The sequence below is a fragment of the Cheilinus undulatus genome, linkage group 14 (genome assembly GCF_018320785.1).
Source record: "Cheilinus undulatus linkage group 14, ASM1832078v1, whole genome shotgun sequence".
Lineage (NCBI taxonomy): Eukaryota > Metazoa > Chordata > Actinopteri > Labriformes > Labridae > Cheilinus > Cheilinus undulatus.
In genome coordinates, this window is record NC_054878.1 from 40,152,554 (window position 1) to 40,169,218 (window position 16,665).

At 37.7% G+C, this 16,665-nt stretch overlaps 1 protein-coding gene across 1 annotated transcript in view; it reads left to right on the forward strand.

The window, feature by feature from the left end:
• The window catches only part of man1a1 (mannosidase, alpha, class 1A, member 1), a 265,587-nt gene that overhangs the window by 63,997 nt on the left and 184,925 nt on the right, over positions 1–16,665 (forward strand). The gene's annotated exons all lie outside the window — the stretch shown is intronic.

Genomic DNA, 16,665 nt, shown 5'->3' on the forward strand with positions numbered 1-16,665 from the left:
TCACCTTTTTCAACTCCTAACTTTAACTTTTATTTCATTTTTTTACCTTAAAAAAAGGCTGATTTTAATTTTATCTGATTTTTGATCTTTTAAAATCATGATTTTGACTTTTATCTCACTTACTGACCTTTTTCAACACCTAACTTTAAATTTTATCTCTTTTTTTTACCTTTAAAACTATTTTGACTGTTAAAAATTATGATTTTGAATTTTATCTCAGTTTTTGACTTTTAAAATTCATGGTTTTGACTTTAAATTACATGTTTTTACCTTTTAAAATTATAAGTTTTACTTTTAGCTCAGATTTTGAGTTTTTAACTTATGTTCACCTTTTCATCGCAAAATCATTTATCATCAGTGCCAAGTTTTTTACCCCCATAATTCATGTCTGGTGAAAACAAAATTGACATGTTATGGTTAAATGTCGATCCTGTTAGGCCCTCAGGTTAGACCCAAGTTCAGAGTCCGGCCCCTGCTGTGATTGAGTTTGACACCCCTGTTCTAGATTAATATGGAGACGATATAGTCTGTAATTTTGCTCAGACATCTAAAGGTGAGATCCTTCATTTTTTCACCTAATTAAGATTTTAAGAAGAGCTTTAATTTGTCATATTTCCTGCTTTAAAATGTGAGAAACCTCCAGATGCTTCTCCAGTAATTATCTGGGGCAAGTTGTGCAATCGAAATTGGGAAGTATAGCTCGCTATATGTAGCTGCTGCACGTTTCTGTAAGCTGTTGGCACCAATCGTACATTTAGTATGATGCTTTACAGCTTCTTTGCCAGTTACCATTGTTATCCTTTTCTTCTTCCAGTAGCAGAGTTTTTTGTTGCTTTTTTTTTTGTTTCCATACTAGCCGATCACCTCAGTTTCCTGTTTCATTCTTTAAAATATGGAATGTGAAGATTAGTGGAGCTTGACAAAATAAAGAGTGGGAATATGAATATCAATAAAATGCAAAAACTTCACCAAAAACTGCAATCAATCTTATTAAGACTTACAAAGACTATATAGTTTGTTGCAACGATGACATGAACAAAGAAGCTTTATATTTTAGACAGCAGATAAAAGATACAATTGAATTAGAAATCTGTGCTGTTGTAATGGAACCCCACATACTTGCATACACTCCCATGGTCACTCATGCCTTGTGTTTGCTTTTCCAGTCATCATTTAGCTTTTCTTCCTCAGTCTCTATCTGCTTAAATTGGCAGACTTCAAGCAAACAATTCAGACATGTACATATCAGTGAGCCATCAGAGACCAGAAAACAGAACAGCAAGTCCTGTCAGCAAATCCTGTTTTATGTTTTAATTAGATTTTATGAGTTTGAAGTGGAGAATTGGCACCTGAAGACTGTAGCCTGAAAGTCATAAAGAGAGGAGTGGGAGAACAGAGGTTTACAATCTCTGTTTCAGTTGCAGAAGAAAAGAGAAGCCTTGGAGCTCTTATGCCATAGATATGGACCTCTGGAGGTCACATGGCCACCTTGACGTCAGTGAATGGTGGATACATTGGTGTTGACATTAGACTGCTATGCATTTGGTTGAATATTGTGGTTTTTCAGAACCATAGTGCTGAGTCACCCCAAGGACGCTCACAAGAGAAACATTTGAAGACTGGACTCAAAGAGAATCAGTATTTGATGCCTTCTGAGATCTTTACAGATGTAGTCACAGCTCTGAGCCTACCCAATTTTACTCATCATGATTTATCTCCTTGTGTGGTAAACTTCATTCCCCATACAGGCAGTAATCTTGAGCATACAAAAGCCTTGATGCCTACATAGCTGTCCACATGAACGCCTCTTTGTTTAGTTTTTCATTAAAGTGTCAAAATATGCTTTTTAGACATGTATACAATAGAAAACTACACAAAGAGGCACTCACGAGTACGCTCAGTTTTCAACATCTTGTTTGAAAATCACCAGTAAACATGGTCACACTTTTAACCATAACACCAGCATTTGCTAGTCTTGTGTTAGCACATTAAGTGCTTCTGTTGCAAATTAATCCTTGCTTTGAAAAATGCTGTGCCTTACAATCCACTAAACCATTGGCATGTATCTGATACTTACAAATTTCTTAACATTATTTGCACAAAATGTGCACTACACAGTCCCATATGTACTCAAGTGGCTGCCAACTCTTCAGATGTATGGCTGGGATTGGCTTTTGCCTTCTTTCAAAGTCTTCTGGCATAAAATAGAAGACTATATTAGCCTTTTCTGTTGGTGAACCACACTATAAATATGAAATAACCATGTTTTAATGCAATAAAGGTAAGGAAATTTGTGTTTGGTAGATTATTTCTTTGTTGTAACAATGCATCTTAACATTAAATCTTACACTGTTGGAAAGCCTGTTCATTTCCCTTTAAATGTCACTGCATTTGTAAGGAACATGCATTAGTTGGATGAGCAGCAGAGCTGAGTATGTGAGTTGCGCCCATGAAAAATGTGCCAAATCTTCTCTGTCAGTGCCAAACAGCTGATTCTGCTGTTGACTCTTGTTTGGTGTTGTTTGGTGGATTTGATGATTTAGTGGTATCCCAACCAGCATTTGTGGCACGTCAGCCAACGTGGTTGTGTTGGTCACTCTAGCAAACACGCCCAAGCTGATGCCACAATTCTTCAGTGGGGTTGAGATCATGACTGCTGGCAGGATATTCCATCCTCTCCACTCCCAAATTCCAGAGTTAGTCACTGATAAACCCCGCTCTGTGGGGGCGAGCATTGTCATCTTGGAGGATAGAGTTTAGTCCCAGACTGTGGAGATAGGGAATTGTCACTGGTTGCAGAATCTCATCTTGACATCTCTCTGCATTGAGATTGGCACCTGGTTGACAGGACCTGGTGATTTGGCAAGTTTTTCAAAGGGGCAACCTACATACTCAGCTCTGCTGCTCATCCCACAAAGGCATGTTCCTTATAATTGTGGCATGATTAGGAAATAAACAAACTTTCCAATGGTATAAGGTTTATTGAAAAAAAGCATTGTTACAACAAAGAAATAAGCTGCCAAACCCATTTCTCATAAGAAGGCAGCGATGGGTCCTGATGACCAACTGGTTGGTCTAGATGACCACTAGTCATTGCTCATTGTGGTCTCGTACGTGGCTTAAAACTGAAGTTCATGGGCTCTGATATTCCTGAAAACATCATGAACACATAAACTTTAGGTGAACATGGTGAACATGTCTCCTTTTAAAAGTCTCAGATGTATTAAAATTGAATTTTTACCCTCATATATATCAAGTTTGCAGTGTTTTGTAGCTCTACTTTGTTGCTTTTTTCAAAAGCTGTGTAGCTGAGGTTGACATTTCAACATTGATTTCCCGATGTTATGCACAAACACTCATGGGAAAAGGCATGAGTATATTTAAATTGGCACATTTTGTGCAAAAACAGCAGTACTGCCCTACTTTCTTTCCTTGGTAATGATTTTGTAAGTGTCTGAAAGGATGCTTTTTTACTCCTTGCTGCTTCGTGTTAGCATGACATAACAAAAGTTCTTCTCCATTAGCGCTCCTGCTGACAAACGATGCTTTACAATGAGGGGGAGAAGGTTCTGGCTGTCTGATCATATGCAGGTGCATGTATGTCAACGGTGCATTGGCTCAGGCTGATCAATAGACAAAGACAGGAGTTTAAACAAGGGGACAGCAGAGATGAGAAGTTGATTATCAACAAACTCACTCAGCGTTGCTGTTCCTAATAATCTTATCTTCAGTCTGAATGTGTGACTGCACACTCCAGAGTTCAGAGCAGGTGTGTGTGCTCAAGATCCTCCCGCTAGATTGGACTTGATGTCGGTGTCCCAGAAAGCCACTGCACCTTAAACACAGAGCCAATTAGCACAGCCATTGTGTGTCTGAAATAGCTTCAGCCACTAGGTCCTAAGAACAGCGGTCAGTCTTGAAAATCCTGCGCCGTTAATCCAATTAGAGTCAACACGTAGGGATCCTGAGCATTAAATCCAATAAGAGTTAACACACAGGAATGTTTGGTCAGGCTAGACACTCAGACTTACACGCTGAATTACACAACAGCACATCTCATCTCTAATTGAAAGAGATTTTGCACAAAATACTGAGAAATTAATTCCAATGATAACGTACAAGAATCTAAAGGGAGTTAGTCATTAGTAGATAGAGACAAGTAAAGATAACCTTGTGTGCTAGTCTTCACATTTTCCTGGAAGAACTTCTCTGTATGGAAATGCAAAAAAGAAGAAAAAAGTTGGGATGAGTCAGTAGGACTTGAACCACTAGCCTGCCCCACTACTTAACCTGCATTCCTCTGTATACTTAAAGCTTAACACATTAGCCCTGGCAGGGAGACAGTTCGTCCTGAATTGAGTCAATAAATCCTCCCCTTTCCTTTCTTGGAATTAGTGATGCTTTGGATTGTGGTTGATCCCAGTGTTTCAGCAAACATAGAAACAGGGAATTACAAATTTGGTCATTGTGGTGTTAAATACAGGGTGCTGCTCTTGCAGTTTTTTTGTATAAAAATTCCTCAGATTTCAAGTTGAACGGGAGTGAAAGACCATACAAAGTGCTGTTTTTATCCTGGATGTGCTACAGTCTGGTGGTCAAACAAAAATGGTGTTTTAGAGAAAATGAAATACCAACATGTTCTGCTTAGTGGGCCTCATCCATCAATATCGTCAGATATGTCCTTAAAACAGCTACCAATAACAATTTTCTACAACTGCTACACTGTTTTTACCTGTGTTCTTAGATTGATCATTGTCTTAAGATGGAAGCTTGTGCACATTTCTCTGAGTAGCATAGAAAAACATTGTATGATGATATAAGAGCATGAGACTGCAGGGCTGTTTGCAAACACAGAAGATGCACACGGCAGGAATCATATTGGAATACACTGAAAAAACATTTATGCACTAGACTGTAAAAAAATAAAAAAATACTCACAAAGTTCTTAAGTGGATGTAGTGCCGCTCAAAATAAGTAAGTAAAGAGGCCAGCTCAAGAAACTTTAGTGAATTCCACAATCTTTTCAAAAACTGCCTAAGTGGGTTTTAAGAGCAAACTTCCTTTTCAGAATGGGTGGTGAAAAAGGCCCAACTTCATCACAAAGCAGCATTTTAATGGTCTATATGTGCCATTAAATCTGCTCTAATAAAGCATCCATCGGTAATCCTACATAAGATGTTACCAGCATTCAGCCCGTATATATCAGTGGTTTTCAAACTTTTTTTTGCCCAAGGCACACCTAAGGTTAATCCAAAATCTTACGGCACACCAAATTCATATCAATACTAAATAGACTAATATAACAGTCCGATAAAGAGGAGAGGTTTCTGGGGACCAGCCAACTGGGCATGGCAAAAGTGGGCAAAAGGTGGTTGAAAAGTGGCAAAAATTGGTTAAAAGTGATGAAAAAACATGGCAAAATTGGGCAAAAGTGGCAAGACAAAGTCAAAAATTGGTAAGAAGGGACCAAATAATGGGTTACAAAGTGGCAAAAACATGCTGAAAGTGTCAAAAAGGTGGCAAAAATGGGTAAAAAGTGGCCTAAAAGGGTTAAATGTTGTGAAAAGGTGGTAAAACGAGTTAAAAGGGATTTGAAAATGGGCAAAAGGGGCCAAACAAAGGCAAAGTGAGTGAAAAATTGGCAAGAAGGTGGCAAAAATGGGTTAAAGGTGTCAAAAAGGTGGCAAAATAGGTTATAAGTGGCAGAAAAGTGACAGGAAAGGATTAAAGTTGCAAAAAAATGGTTAAAAGGGGTCAAAAGTGATGGAAAAAATGCCCAAATAATAGCAAAAGTAGGCAGAAACCGACAACAAAAGGAGCAAAAATGGGTTAAATGTGGCAAAAAGTTCCAAAAAAGTTGCAAAAATGGGTCAGAAGTATAATAGTAGTTGCGAAATTGCAAAAAAGGTTTAAGTTGTCAAAATAAGTGGCAGAATGGGTAGAAACATTGGTTAACTTGGTTAAAAGTAGCATTAATTATTCTAACACCAATTTCAACTCAATAATAGCTTGCCAAATGAGGTAACTGTTAGCCAGGATGCTAGCACCAATGCTACTGATCCAACACATACACTGATCATCAATAAATCACAGCTGGGGAGGACCCATACTCTGGGGGTTTTTCAGGGGCCGAGCCAGATCCCCAAGGCACACCTTGACTTGCCTCGCCTTGCCACACCATTTGAGAACCACTGATATATGTCATAAGAAGCAGATTTTTCAATTTATTTAAGCTTTTGTAGTCAAGCAGGGCTTTCACACTTTTAGCCTTTAATATTGCGGTGCAGTTGCTTTACCAGCTCCAGATTTTCTGAACATTTGGTTAAGTCCGCAGTTGTTCACCATGTAAACAAAGCTGAAGACATAATCCCAAACCAAAGTTCACCTTTTGTTGTTTTGCTGTGCTGGCAGCACGTGCCCCGTGGGCGTAACCAGTAAAAAGATACACACACGCCCAGTTTAAAGACCTCTGATACTCAGACGGGAGTTCCCACGTGCTTCTCATGATAACACGTCCTAGAGGACTGTGAGAGCGTGTGCAGATGAGGCCTGACTGACAAGTTTTGGAGCCTCCTGTTACCGTAACTGAACCCGTGAGGGAGGGGTCACTAACCCCGTATTTACTTTCAAATCATGACGTTGATTATTGGAACGTGATTCCAGGATAATTCTGCATTCAGCAAGCCATGAGTGGATGTGACAAGACATCATACCAACATCCTAGCATGTGCTATATGAAATGTTTAACAAACATCAGGTTTATGGTTAAGATAGCTTGTTATGCAGGCTGTTTGAATTTCACTGTCCATGTTTAACCCTTTAAAATTTGTTATATCACATTGTGTACATAACCCTAAGGATTTTTGAAGTCTTTCTGAGAGTGTTAGGCTCTGCTAGACAGAGCTTGGTGTCCAGAAGGTGTCTAAGATTTGAAAAATTCGAAAGCCTTGGATTTGTGTCACCCTTGCCTGCATTGTGATTGTGAATATTGAGTAGATTAATGGGGGCTGGCAAGCATTCTTATTTGACCATCTGGGTCTTAGAAGGCTTAAACATTTATTGGATTAGGGAACAAATAATGCAAATACTTTTTCATAGAATGCTAAACAATCTGTGATTAAGAGCTATTTCTTAGAATATGTGAATTCTTGTCACTGATTTTTATTCAGCATCTTGAACACCTCCTTTGTAAATCCAATACCGTCTTGTTTACATTGTTGTTCCTCTGTTGTTTCATTCCATCTTGATCCGTACATCCTTGAATAGACCTTGGATCACTTCCAGCGTTCCTCATGTGTTGCAGCGTGTGTGGAGTGTAAAAAACAGTATTAGAGTAGATCTCATAATGTGGCATGCATATAGGAGTGGTAATTAGCAGGCTCACTAGCTTTAATTAGTGGGTTTAAATGGAGGAAAGCTATCGTTAGCTGTCCGTTTGATGTGAGTGGGAGATGAAATGCTAACCAAGTGCCTTTTGTTCTCTCTTCTACTGTGTAACTTTAAAACAAGGGCACATGTGAAGATAGAGCAGCTTTTTATCATCTCAAAAGTTCTGTTCTGGTCAGGAGTGGTTAAACCAACACCAAACCCTGTGTATGTTCCAACACTGTGCGTTTGTATGTGGGTATGATGTTGGTGCAGTTATCACTGCATCTTTGTTCTATAGAGACATGCAAATGGAGCTTGAGGGATGCGCAGTAAATTTGCTAATTATACTTCCTTCATTCCTCTGGAGCATAATATCACGTACTCCCTGGTGCACTGCGATCTAATAACCAGTTGCTCTGTGAAAAGCGTGAAATCAGAGTCTATTCATGCACAGGCCTCTTCAGCTTTGTGTGATGCAACCTGCTGAAGACCGGCTCTGACTAAAGCATTGTCAGTTACGCTCGCAATACAAATAAAAGAGCAAACTCTCACGAGCATCACACTCCCAGAATGTCCGTATTTATCCCTCTTGTGAATATACGCTTGCAAAGCACTTGCAGTCATGAATTCAGCCTTTTAAAGTGCTTTTTAAAGACACAAAATTGATCTGTACATTTTGTTTTACCATCTGTGTAGTCCTTTTCTCCCTTTATAAATATTCAAAGCCCTATCGTGATCTTATTTGGAAGATTTTCCTGACATGTACTCCTTTTTTTACTTTCAAAGACAGATTTTTGTCCAAAAATCTGTTGTAAAAGTGGCCAAAATAGGCAGTAATAGATCAGAATTGGACAGAAATGAGGTTCTTAGTAAGGTACTTACATTTCACTGCTTTTTCCTGTTTGTATAAATGTGAATATATGGACTTTCGAGTGGAAAAAAATAGGCGAATTTTAGATGTACATTTTTGAGGCATTTGCCTTTATTTAAAGATGACAGAATACTAAAAAGAGTAGGATATCAGGTTAAGAGAGTTGGAAATGACATTCAGGACAGGAGCCACAGGTTGGATATGATCCTGCACTGCCCCCTTTGGGGTGCGACCTAACCACTAGACCATCAAGTAAGCTGATTGTTCGACTTTTGAACATTAATACACCAAATTAAAAAAAATGGGATGGCTACACATTTGACTATTTTGAAATTAACTAGCCTTTGATATATTCTACCCATGGGGACATACATATCTGCTAAAACAAGGGAATTATGACTCTCTGTGTATCATTCCCGGTCTAATTTTGCTGAGAGGTGCACGTGGCTCGGGGCAAAAATAGGTGAATTTTGTATTCTCAAGATTCTTTGTTCTTGAGATGCTTGGATTGTTTGAATCCCTGCTTAAACAAGAGATTAAGGACTCTAAATGTGCCATTTTCCTGTCTTTTTTTTTGCTGAGAGATGCACAAGCTTGGGGCAAGCATTCTATTCTCAGTAATTTTGGTGCTTGAGATTTGTGATTCCACGCTAAAACAAGGGAATTATGACTCTCTATGCATGATTTTCTTGTTTATTTTTGCTGAGAGATGCCCATGCTCAGGGCAAAAATAGGTGAGCATTCTATTCCCATGAATCTTGTACCCGGAGATATGTGAACCCTCTTCTAAACAAGGGAATTATAACTTTCTATGCATCAGTTTCCTTTTTCTACTTGCTGAGAAATGCACACGTCTCAGGGCAAAAATAGGTGAGTATTCTATTCTCAAGAACCTTGGTGCCTGAGATGCTTAAGATGTCTGAAATCCCGCTAAGAAAGGGGGAATATGACTTTCTTTCATCATTGTCTTGTTTAGTTTTGCCGAGAGATGCACGCGTCTCAGGGCAAAAATAGGCGAGTATTCTATTCTCAAAACTCTTGGTCCAGAAGATGTGTGAACCCTTGCTAAACAAGGGAATTACGACTCTATGCATCATGATCCTGTCTAATTTTGCTGAGAGATGCACGTGGCTTAGGGCAAAAATAGGCAGGCATTCTATTCCCCAGATTCTTGGTGCCTGATAAGTTGTGGATTTGGAGCAGTAGATGCACAGCTCTTACAGAGAGTCTGAAAGCTATGGAGGAGTATCAGAATTCAGTACTGACACGGTACTGGTACCAACACATCTGATACCTACCAGACCAATTACAGCGCAGACATATTCATTTTAATACCCTGCCTCTAACTGTGACAAAGTCCCACTCCAAATGGAAGGCAATGGAATTTGTGTGATTAATGTGCAGTCACTTTATTTCAGATGAGCATAAATGTAATCTCAGGGTAATCTCTGTGATCTGCTTGCATTTTCCCACCAAAGAAATATTCACACTAACTGATACGTTTACTGCAGGGGTGTCAAACTCAAGGCCCAGTGGTGCAGTTATATCCGGCCCACCAGATCACATCCTATTTTTGTTATAACAGGCCCACCCAGTGTGAGGCCTGCAGATTTCCTCTAGAACAAAAATGGGAACTTAACCTTGATGATTTATAATATCCCTGATGAGTCATAAAATTACATTTTTTAGAGTCAAGATAATTTGATTAAAAGTCAGGAACATGGAAAAGAAATTTGTTTTTATTTCATATTTTTAATGTTGTATCTCACAAATATGACTCAGAGTTGTGGTTTTAACTTTGTCTTATATTTTGACCTTTTAGAATTACGATGTAGAATTTGAAGTAAAAGTTTGATCTTTTAAACTCATAATTTTTTATTTTATCTCACATTTTGACCATTAAAACTCATGATTTTGAATTTGATCTCATATTTTGACCTTTTCATCCCATAATTTTGACTTTTCTCTTATATTTTGACCTTTCAGATTAAGAGTTTCCAATTTTGAGCAATATTTGTACTTTCAAAACTCTTGATTTTGACTTTTTGCTCACATTTTGACACTTTCAACTCCTAACTTTGACTTTTATATATTATTAATAATATATATATTTTTATTTATATTTATTTTATTTTGGCCATTAAAACTAATAACTAAGACTTGTATCTTATTGTTTTGAACTTGAAAGCTCCTGATTTGGAATTGTATCTCATTTTTGACCTTTAAAACTCACAAATTTGAATTTTATCCTATATTTGACCTTTTAAATTCATGATTTTGACTTTTATCTCATATATCACCATCAAAAATCATGATGTCAACTTTCTATCTTATATATTTGCCTTTTAAATACATTATTTTGTCTTTAAATGTCATGTTTTTACCTTTTGAACCTATAAGTTTCACTTTTTCATCTCAGATTTTGAGCCTTTAGACTTATCATGTTGACTTATTTAATATCAAAATCATTTATAATCAGAGCTAAGCTTTTTCCCCCCATTATTCCATTCTGGTGGAAACGAGGTTGACATTTTATGGTTAAATATTGACCCTGCTAGGCTTTCAGGTTAGACCCAAAGTCAGAATCTGGCCCCTGCTGTGATTGAGTTTGACCCCCCTGGTTTACTGTATTGTTTGTCTCTGATGCAACGCCACTGTATGAATTCTGCTTGAGCCTCGTACATAAAGAAGTTACTGGGTTCCCATTTATAGGAATCATTCACAATACCCAGACTGCTTTTATTCTCCTGCTAAATGTCAACACACTTTTTCTCTCAAAAGTATGAATTCTGGCACCATTTAGGCACCAGCACTGTATAAAAAGTATCAAGTTCAAACAAAAACCTAAGCTATACCCAACTTTAAGCCCTGTCCTGTTAACATGCATGCTGAAATGAAAATCAAGCCATGATGCAGCAGTTACTTTTCAGCATTCTACCTAGCTCAAGACAAAGTTGTGTTGATGTGTTGACACATTACATACTTATCCAGACAAAAAATCATTTTGACAAACCTCAGATTGGGCCACACCAACCCGATCATTTATGAGGGCAAATCCTCCACATGAAGTCCAGAATTGTCTGCTGTATAGCAGCAGCTACTCAGAAAAATAGTCAAGATATTAATTAGTAATGTGAACAAGTGCTCTGTCTAGCTACCTTGAACACTACTAGTCATGGAAGAGGTGGACCAGAGAAACCACCTGCCTGTTAACAGAGCTACTGGTGTGTCTCTACAGTCTACAGACTCCTCTGTCTCATTGTGAACATTTTTAATGTTCGTTGTAATAAACTGCAGCTTCTCACCATGTGAGTATTAAAAACTCATTCATAATACAGTACCTCACTTGAGTTTCTCTTGCTCTTATCCTCTTGGTGTAATAGCTTTGAAACAGGTGGGACGGCATTGCATTAAAACCACATTTCTACACTGGCTTCCTGCTCTGGCTGGGGGACTTTCAGAATAGCACTGACACCAGTGGAAATATCTTTCTCTTTCTTTTTTAGTTGGTTACTTTCTATGTCATAGTACTGTTTTGGTTGGGGAAAAAAAATACAACTTACACATTTCAGTGTTGTTCCTTATTGGTCCTAAAAATTGTATTTGTCAAAATTTTTCATATGATACCAACAAGCTCCCTGCCTTCCCTTCTCCTCCCTCCAACTTGTCACAGCTTGTCAGCAAGAAGTTTTCAGCCAGCGCTGTGTTTCAAGGTACAAATACTGCAAAAAGCTTTTCCGTGTCAATTCTGAGAAACAACCACAATTGCTACCACTTTTGCCTCTCTAGTGTGGCCCACACATGTGGTCTGTGAAGTCTGTTTCACCACACAGTTATCCTAGCCTGCAGGCACAGCAGATACACTGCTAAATGTTTGCCCTGTAGGCTGACATTGTTGTAGTTGCTGCAGCTGGGTGACTGTGGGGCACACTTAGATGCAGTGGCTTGAACTACTAGCATTGGTTCAGTTTCCCTCACTCTTTCCCTCTGTATCAGATACCATCTCAGGGCCAGATTAACCTAGCCAGATACTTGGTAATGCAGATGGACAGATATCATTCTGTCAGTCAGATGACTCTTTTCCTGCTTGACTGAAAAAAACTGACTGTTTTTGATCTGAGTCCTGAAATAATATCTCAATCTACACCACTATGAGGAACTTCTGTACCTCCCTGTATAATGCATGATTGTTCCTGGGCATGTCTGTTCATGTTTTTTTTTGTTTACCTTGGTCCACCTTCAAGTAGAGTATACCATGATTCACCTACTTGTGTATTATCTTTCTGTCACAGAATATCTCCCTATAGAGTAGATTTATGTCTCAACCTTACCTTGTAGTATCATTGTGTGCTGACCTACCTTCCTGTATAGTATCTTTGTACCTCAGCCTACCCCCCTGTACAGTAACTGTATACCTGACCGACATCCCTGTAGTTTCTTTGTACCAGAATCAAAGAGTATCTTTATTACATGGCTTACCTTCCTGTATAGTTTCTTTATATTTCAGTGTGCTTTCCTGTATAGCAGGGGTGTCAAACTCAAGGCCCAGGGGCTAAATCTGTCCCGTGGTATAGTTGCACCCGGCCTGCAAGATCACCTCATTTTTTTATTATAACTGGCCCTAAAATATGAGGTCTGCAGATTTCCTTCAGTATAAAAAAGGAAAATTAACCTTGATGATATCAAATATCCTTAAGTCATAAGAATGTGAAAAAATAGAAATAAAAAATATATAAAAAGAAATATGGGAAAATAAATTCATTTGTGTTTTCATTTCATATTTCATTTTATCTTTTTATTGCACAATTATGGACCTTTTCAACTTATAATTTTGACTCTATCTAATATTTTGGCTTTTTCAATTTATAATTTTGACTTTTTATCTCATGTTTTGACTGTCAATTTATTGTTTTCAATTTTTTATCTCATATTTTGACCTTTTCATTTATAATTTTGACTTTTTATCTCATTTTGACTTTTTTTCTCATATTTTGACCTTTTCATTTGTAATTTTGACTTTTTATCTCATATTTTGACTTTTTATCTCATATTTTGACCTTGTCATTTATATTTTTGACTTTTTATCTCATATTTTGACCTTGTCATTTATATTTTTGACTTTTTATCTCATATTTTGACCTTTTAGGTGCACAGTTTTACATTTTTTGTCATTTTTTTGCCTTTAAAACATGATTGTGACTTTCTTTTTATATTTTGAGGTTGACAGTTTGGTTAAATGTGGGCCCTGTTCGGCCCTCAGGTCAGACCTTCATTCAGAATCTGGCCACTTCTGTGATTGAGTTTGACACCTCTGCTGTATAGTTTACATGACCTACCCCAGGGATTGGCAACTAGTGCCCTGGGGGCCACATGCAGTCCTCCATCTCTCTCACTGTGGCCCCCCAGTCAATTTCAAATACCATTTGATTAAAAAATCTGAAAATCTGCCATTAAAACATGAAGATAGAAACATTTGTCCTATAATCTTTGATTACTGGTTTATATTTTTAGTTCTGTAAAATAAATGAGTAGGTATGATTGGCTGTAATTATTTCTGTAAAACTTTTTTACTTGCATCTCTAAGTGCACTTATAAAGAATATAAAAATATAAGAAATAGTATTAAATAGTATACTATAGTAATAGTATAAATGTTCTAAAATTATACCCTGACTTACCTTCCTCTCTCCTTTCCCTGTACTTTAACTCACCCTCCTATACATTGTAGCAGAAACCCTGTTTTGGGATTATAAAATTCAGCCAAAGTGTACTTCTGTTTATTTATCCGATGGCCTTTTTCAGTGATTTTGTTTTTCCTGACCAAATGCCTCGTTGACCTACTGGTTTCCCTCCCGTTACGGTCATTTTTCCCACCTTTGTTTAGTCACAGTTATTTGTTGTGTGAATATCTGTCCTTGAGTGAGCCATCTACCACTGAGTCAGCAGCAGTGACAACATCAACTGTGCCACTCAGCACTACACATGCAAACTAATGCATACACATTCATCTATGCGCCAGCAACACGATCTGCTCGCTGCCAGGTCATGTTGTACAGTAATATGATCCTCCAGGGGGAATTTAACAGGCTGTACATCAGCTTCACATCCCATCGTTGAAAGCTGGTGTTTATGTTGTGCATTATTTAGGTGTACAAAGCTGCCATTGTGGTTTATGTGTCAATCACACCCTATATACACTGTAGGTTAGACTACAGCATCGGTAAGAGCCTATACATGACAAGAACATACGCTCAGTGATGTGTGTGTGAACAGATTTTCCATCTGAAGGAGGAGGATGAAGGGTGTTAGTGTGTCTAATCCAGAGGTAGGATCTAGAAAGCGAGGGAGGAGGCTATGTAACCTGGATTAGCAGGACTGACAAATACAGAGCAGGAGGAGGAGTCACTGCTGACACTGAAACAAATGTCTAGGGATGGAAAGCTGGTGTTCACGCTGCTTTTAAGCCCCCGGCCTAAAGAACATTAAAGTAAGATGAAACCTCAGTGAATTCGCTGGAGAGCTGGGTGGTGTCAGCAGCAGAAACTGGCATCTTTTTCTTTTTGTTTAGTTTGCATGATAAGCCAGTCTGACGGTACACTAGGTTATTCACTATTTGTTAGAACTTTATCTTTCTACTTCTTCACATCTTTACTTTCCCACCCTGATTTTCTATATGGCATTTTTTAATGTTTTTGAGAGACCATAAAATTTGCTCAGTTTGTATAATTTTGGATACATGAATAGTTTTTGACATGTTTTAAAACGACAGCTGTCTCTGTTTAATTGAAGATGAGTAAGAGTACCAGAGCAGTTCAGACAGAATGCAGGACAGTTGTCAAAATCAGTCATTTCTACCATGCATTACCATGCAGGAAGAGAGCATTTTGCAGCACAAAGCAGTAATGGAACAGAATCTATTATTGCATACTGATGTTACTTCCCCTCAATGGGATAAGTGGGGGAAATGCATGGATGATGATACCAGTGAAGTGTGCTGAAGTTTACCTGCAATTTTTGGTTATTAAATCAAGATCTACCCTGTATTGTGCAACAGGGACTCCTCTTTTTGTTTCCTTTGTATCATGAATGGACGGATATCCCTTGGTTTTTTAATGGTATGATATTCAAGTATCTCTTCAATCAGCTCACTTGGAAATGTAGATGTTAGGATAAGGAATCAAGAAACTGGGGAGATAAATGAATTTAAGTTTCACAATCCAAATCTGGTATATGAATCAGAGCTTGCAGAGAGCTCGGATTACCTTTCAGTTTCATCAGTATTCATCTTTAGAGATATTACTTGGATTAAAAAGATATCTAAGGCCATTACTTTTAATCCCAACTGTCAACTCTGTCAGTTTTGTTCATTTAATAAAAAAAATGCATGATCCTCTGTTCATTATACTCTGCTTATTTGTTAAAATACCAGCTAATTTATATGCACAAAACAAATTTGTTTGAAAAGTTTAGTTTGATCTGGTTGATATGTACGACAAAGTTAGAAAATAGTAAAATCCAGAGATAAGATACTTCAGATGAGTAATGGTATAAATGAAAGAGTGGAAATGGTGAATTTTATTACTAAGAATCTTTAATGGATTCCAGTGTCAGACCTATTTTCTGATTATTGAAACATAATTAAAATGAGTTAAAAATAGCAAAAAAAAAAAAAAGGTTGAAAAGGTGGTGAAATTAAATTTCTAAAGAATATATTTGGGTTAAAGTGGCAAAGAGGGGATTAAAAAGTGGCTGAAATAGCTTTCAAGTGTAAAAATTGTTGGAAATTAGGTGGAATGAGATGAAAATTTGATATAAACTGGCAAAAATGTGTTAATTGTGGTTAAAATGGGCAAAAAAAAAGTTGTAAAAAGTGATTGATAGAAGCAATTATAGGTCAACAGAGGCAACAGTAGGCAGAAAGTGGCATGAATTGGTTTAGAGGTGGCAGAAAAGCTGATGGAAAGAGTTTAAAATGGACATAAATTTGTTGTAAGTGGCAAACGGCAAAAAGGGTTGGCATTTGGTGAGGCTGGTATAAAGTGGCAACAGTGTAGTTTTAGAAATAGTCTTAGGTTTTTTTAAGGCATCTGGTGACCCCCTCTCAGTGTCTCGCAACCCCCAATGGGGTCCCGACCCCAAGGTTGAGAACCACTGCTCTAAAGGACAATAAGAAAAACAGGAATGAATTCATATTCAACATTGTAAGTGTGAAAGTCCACAGACGTAACCTTATTTATTGCTTCAGTAAATGAAGGCTGTTGCTTTCCAAAACTCATGAAGTGAATGCATTGTGTTTTGTGCTTTTATATGTGTTTCATGCTGTAGATTCGTTTATTTTCTTAGATCATAGTCAGCTGAACCTTTTAGAGATTTGAGTCAGACTGAAAAAGCCTCAGAAAACCTGACTGAAATAATACACTTTTCAAA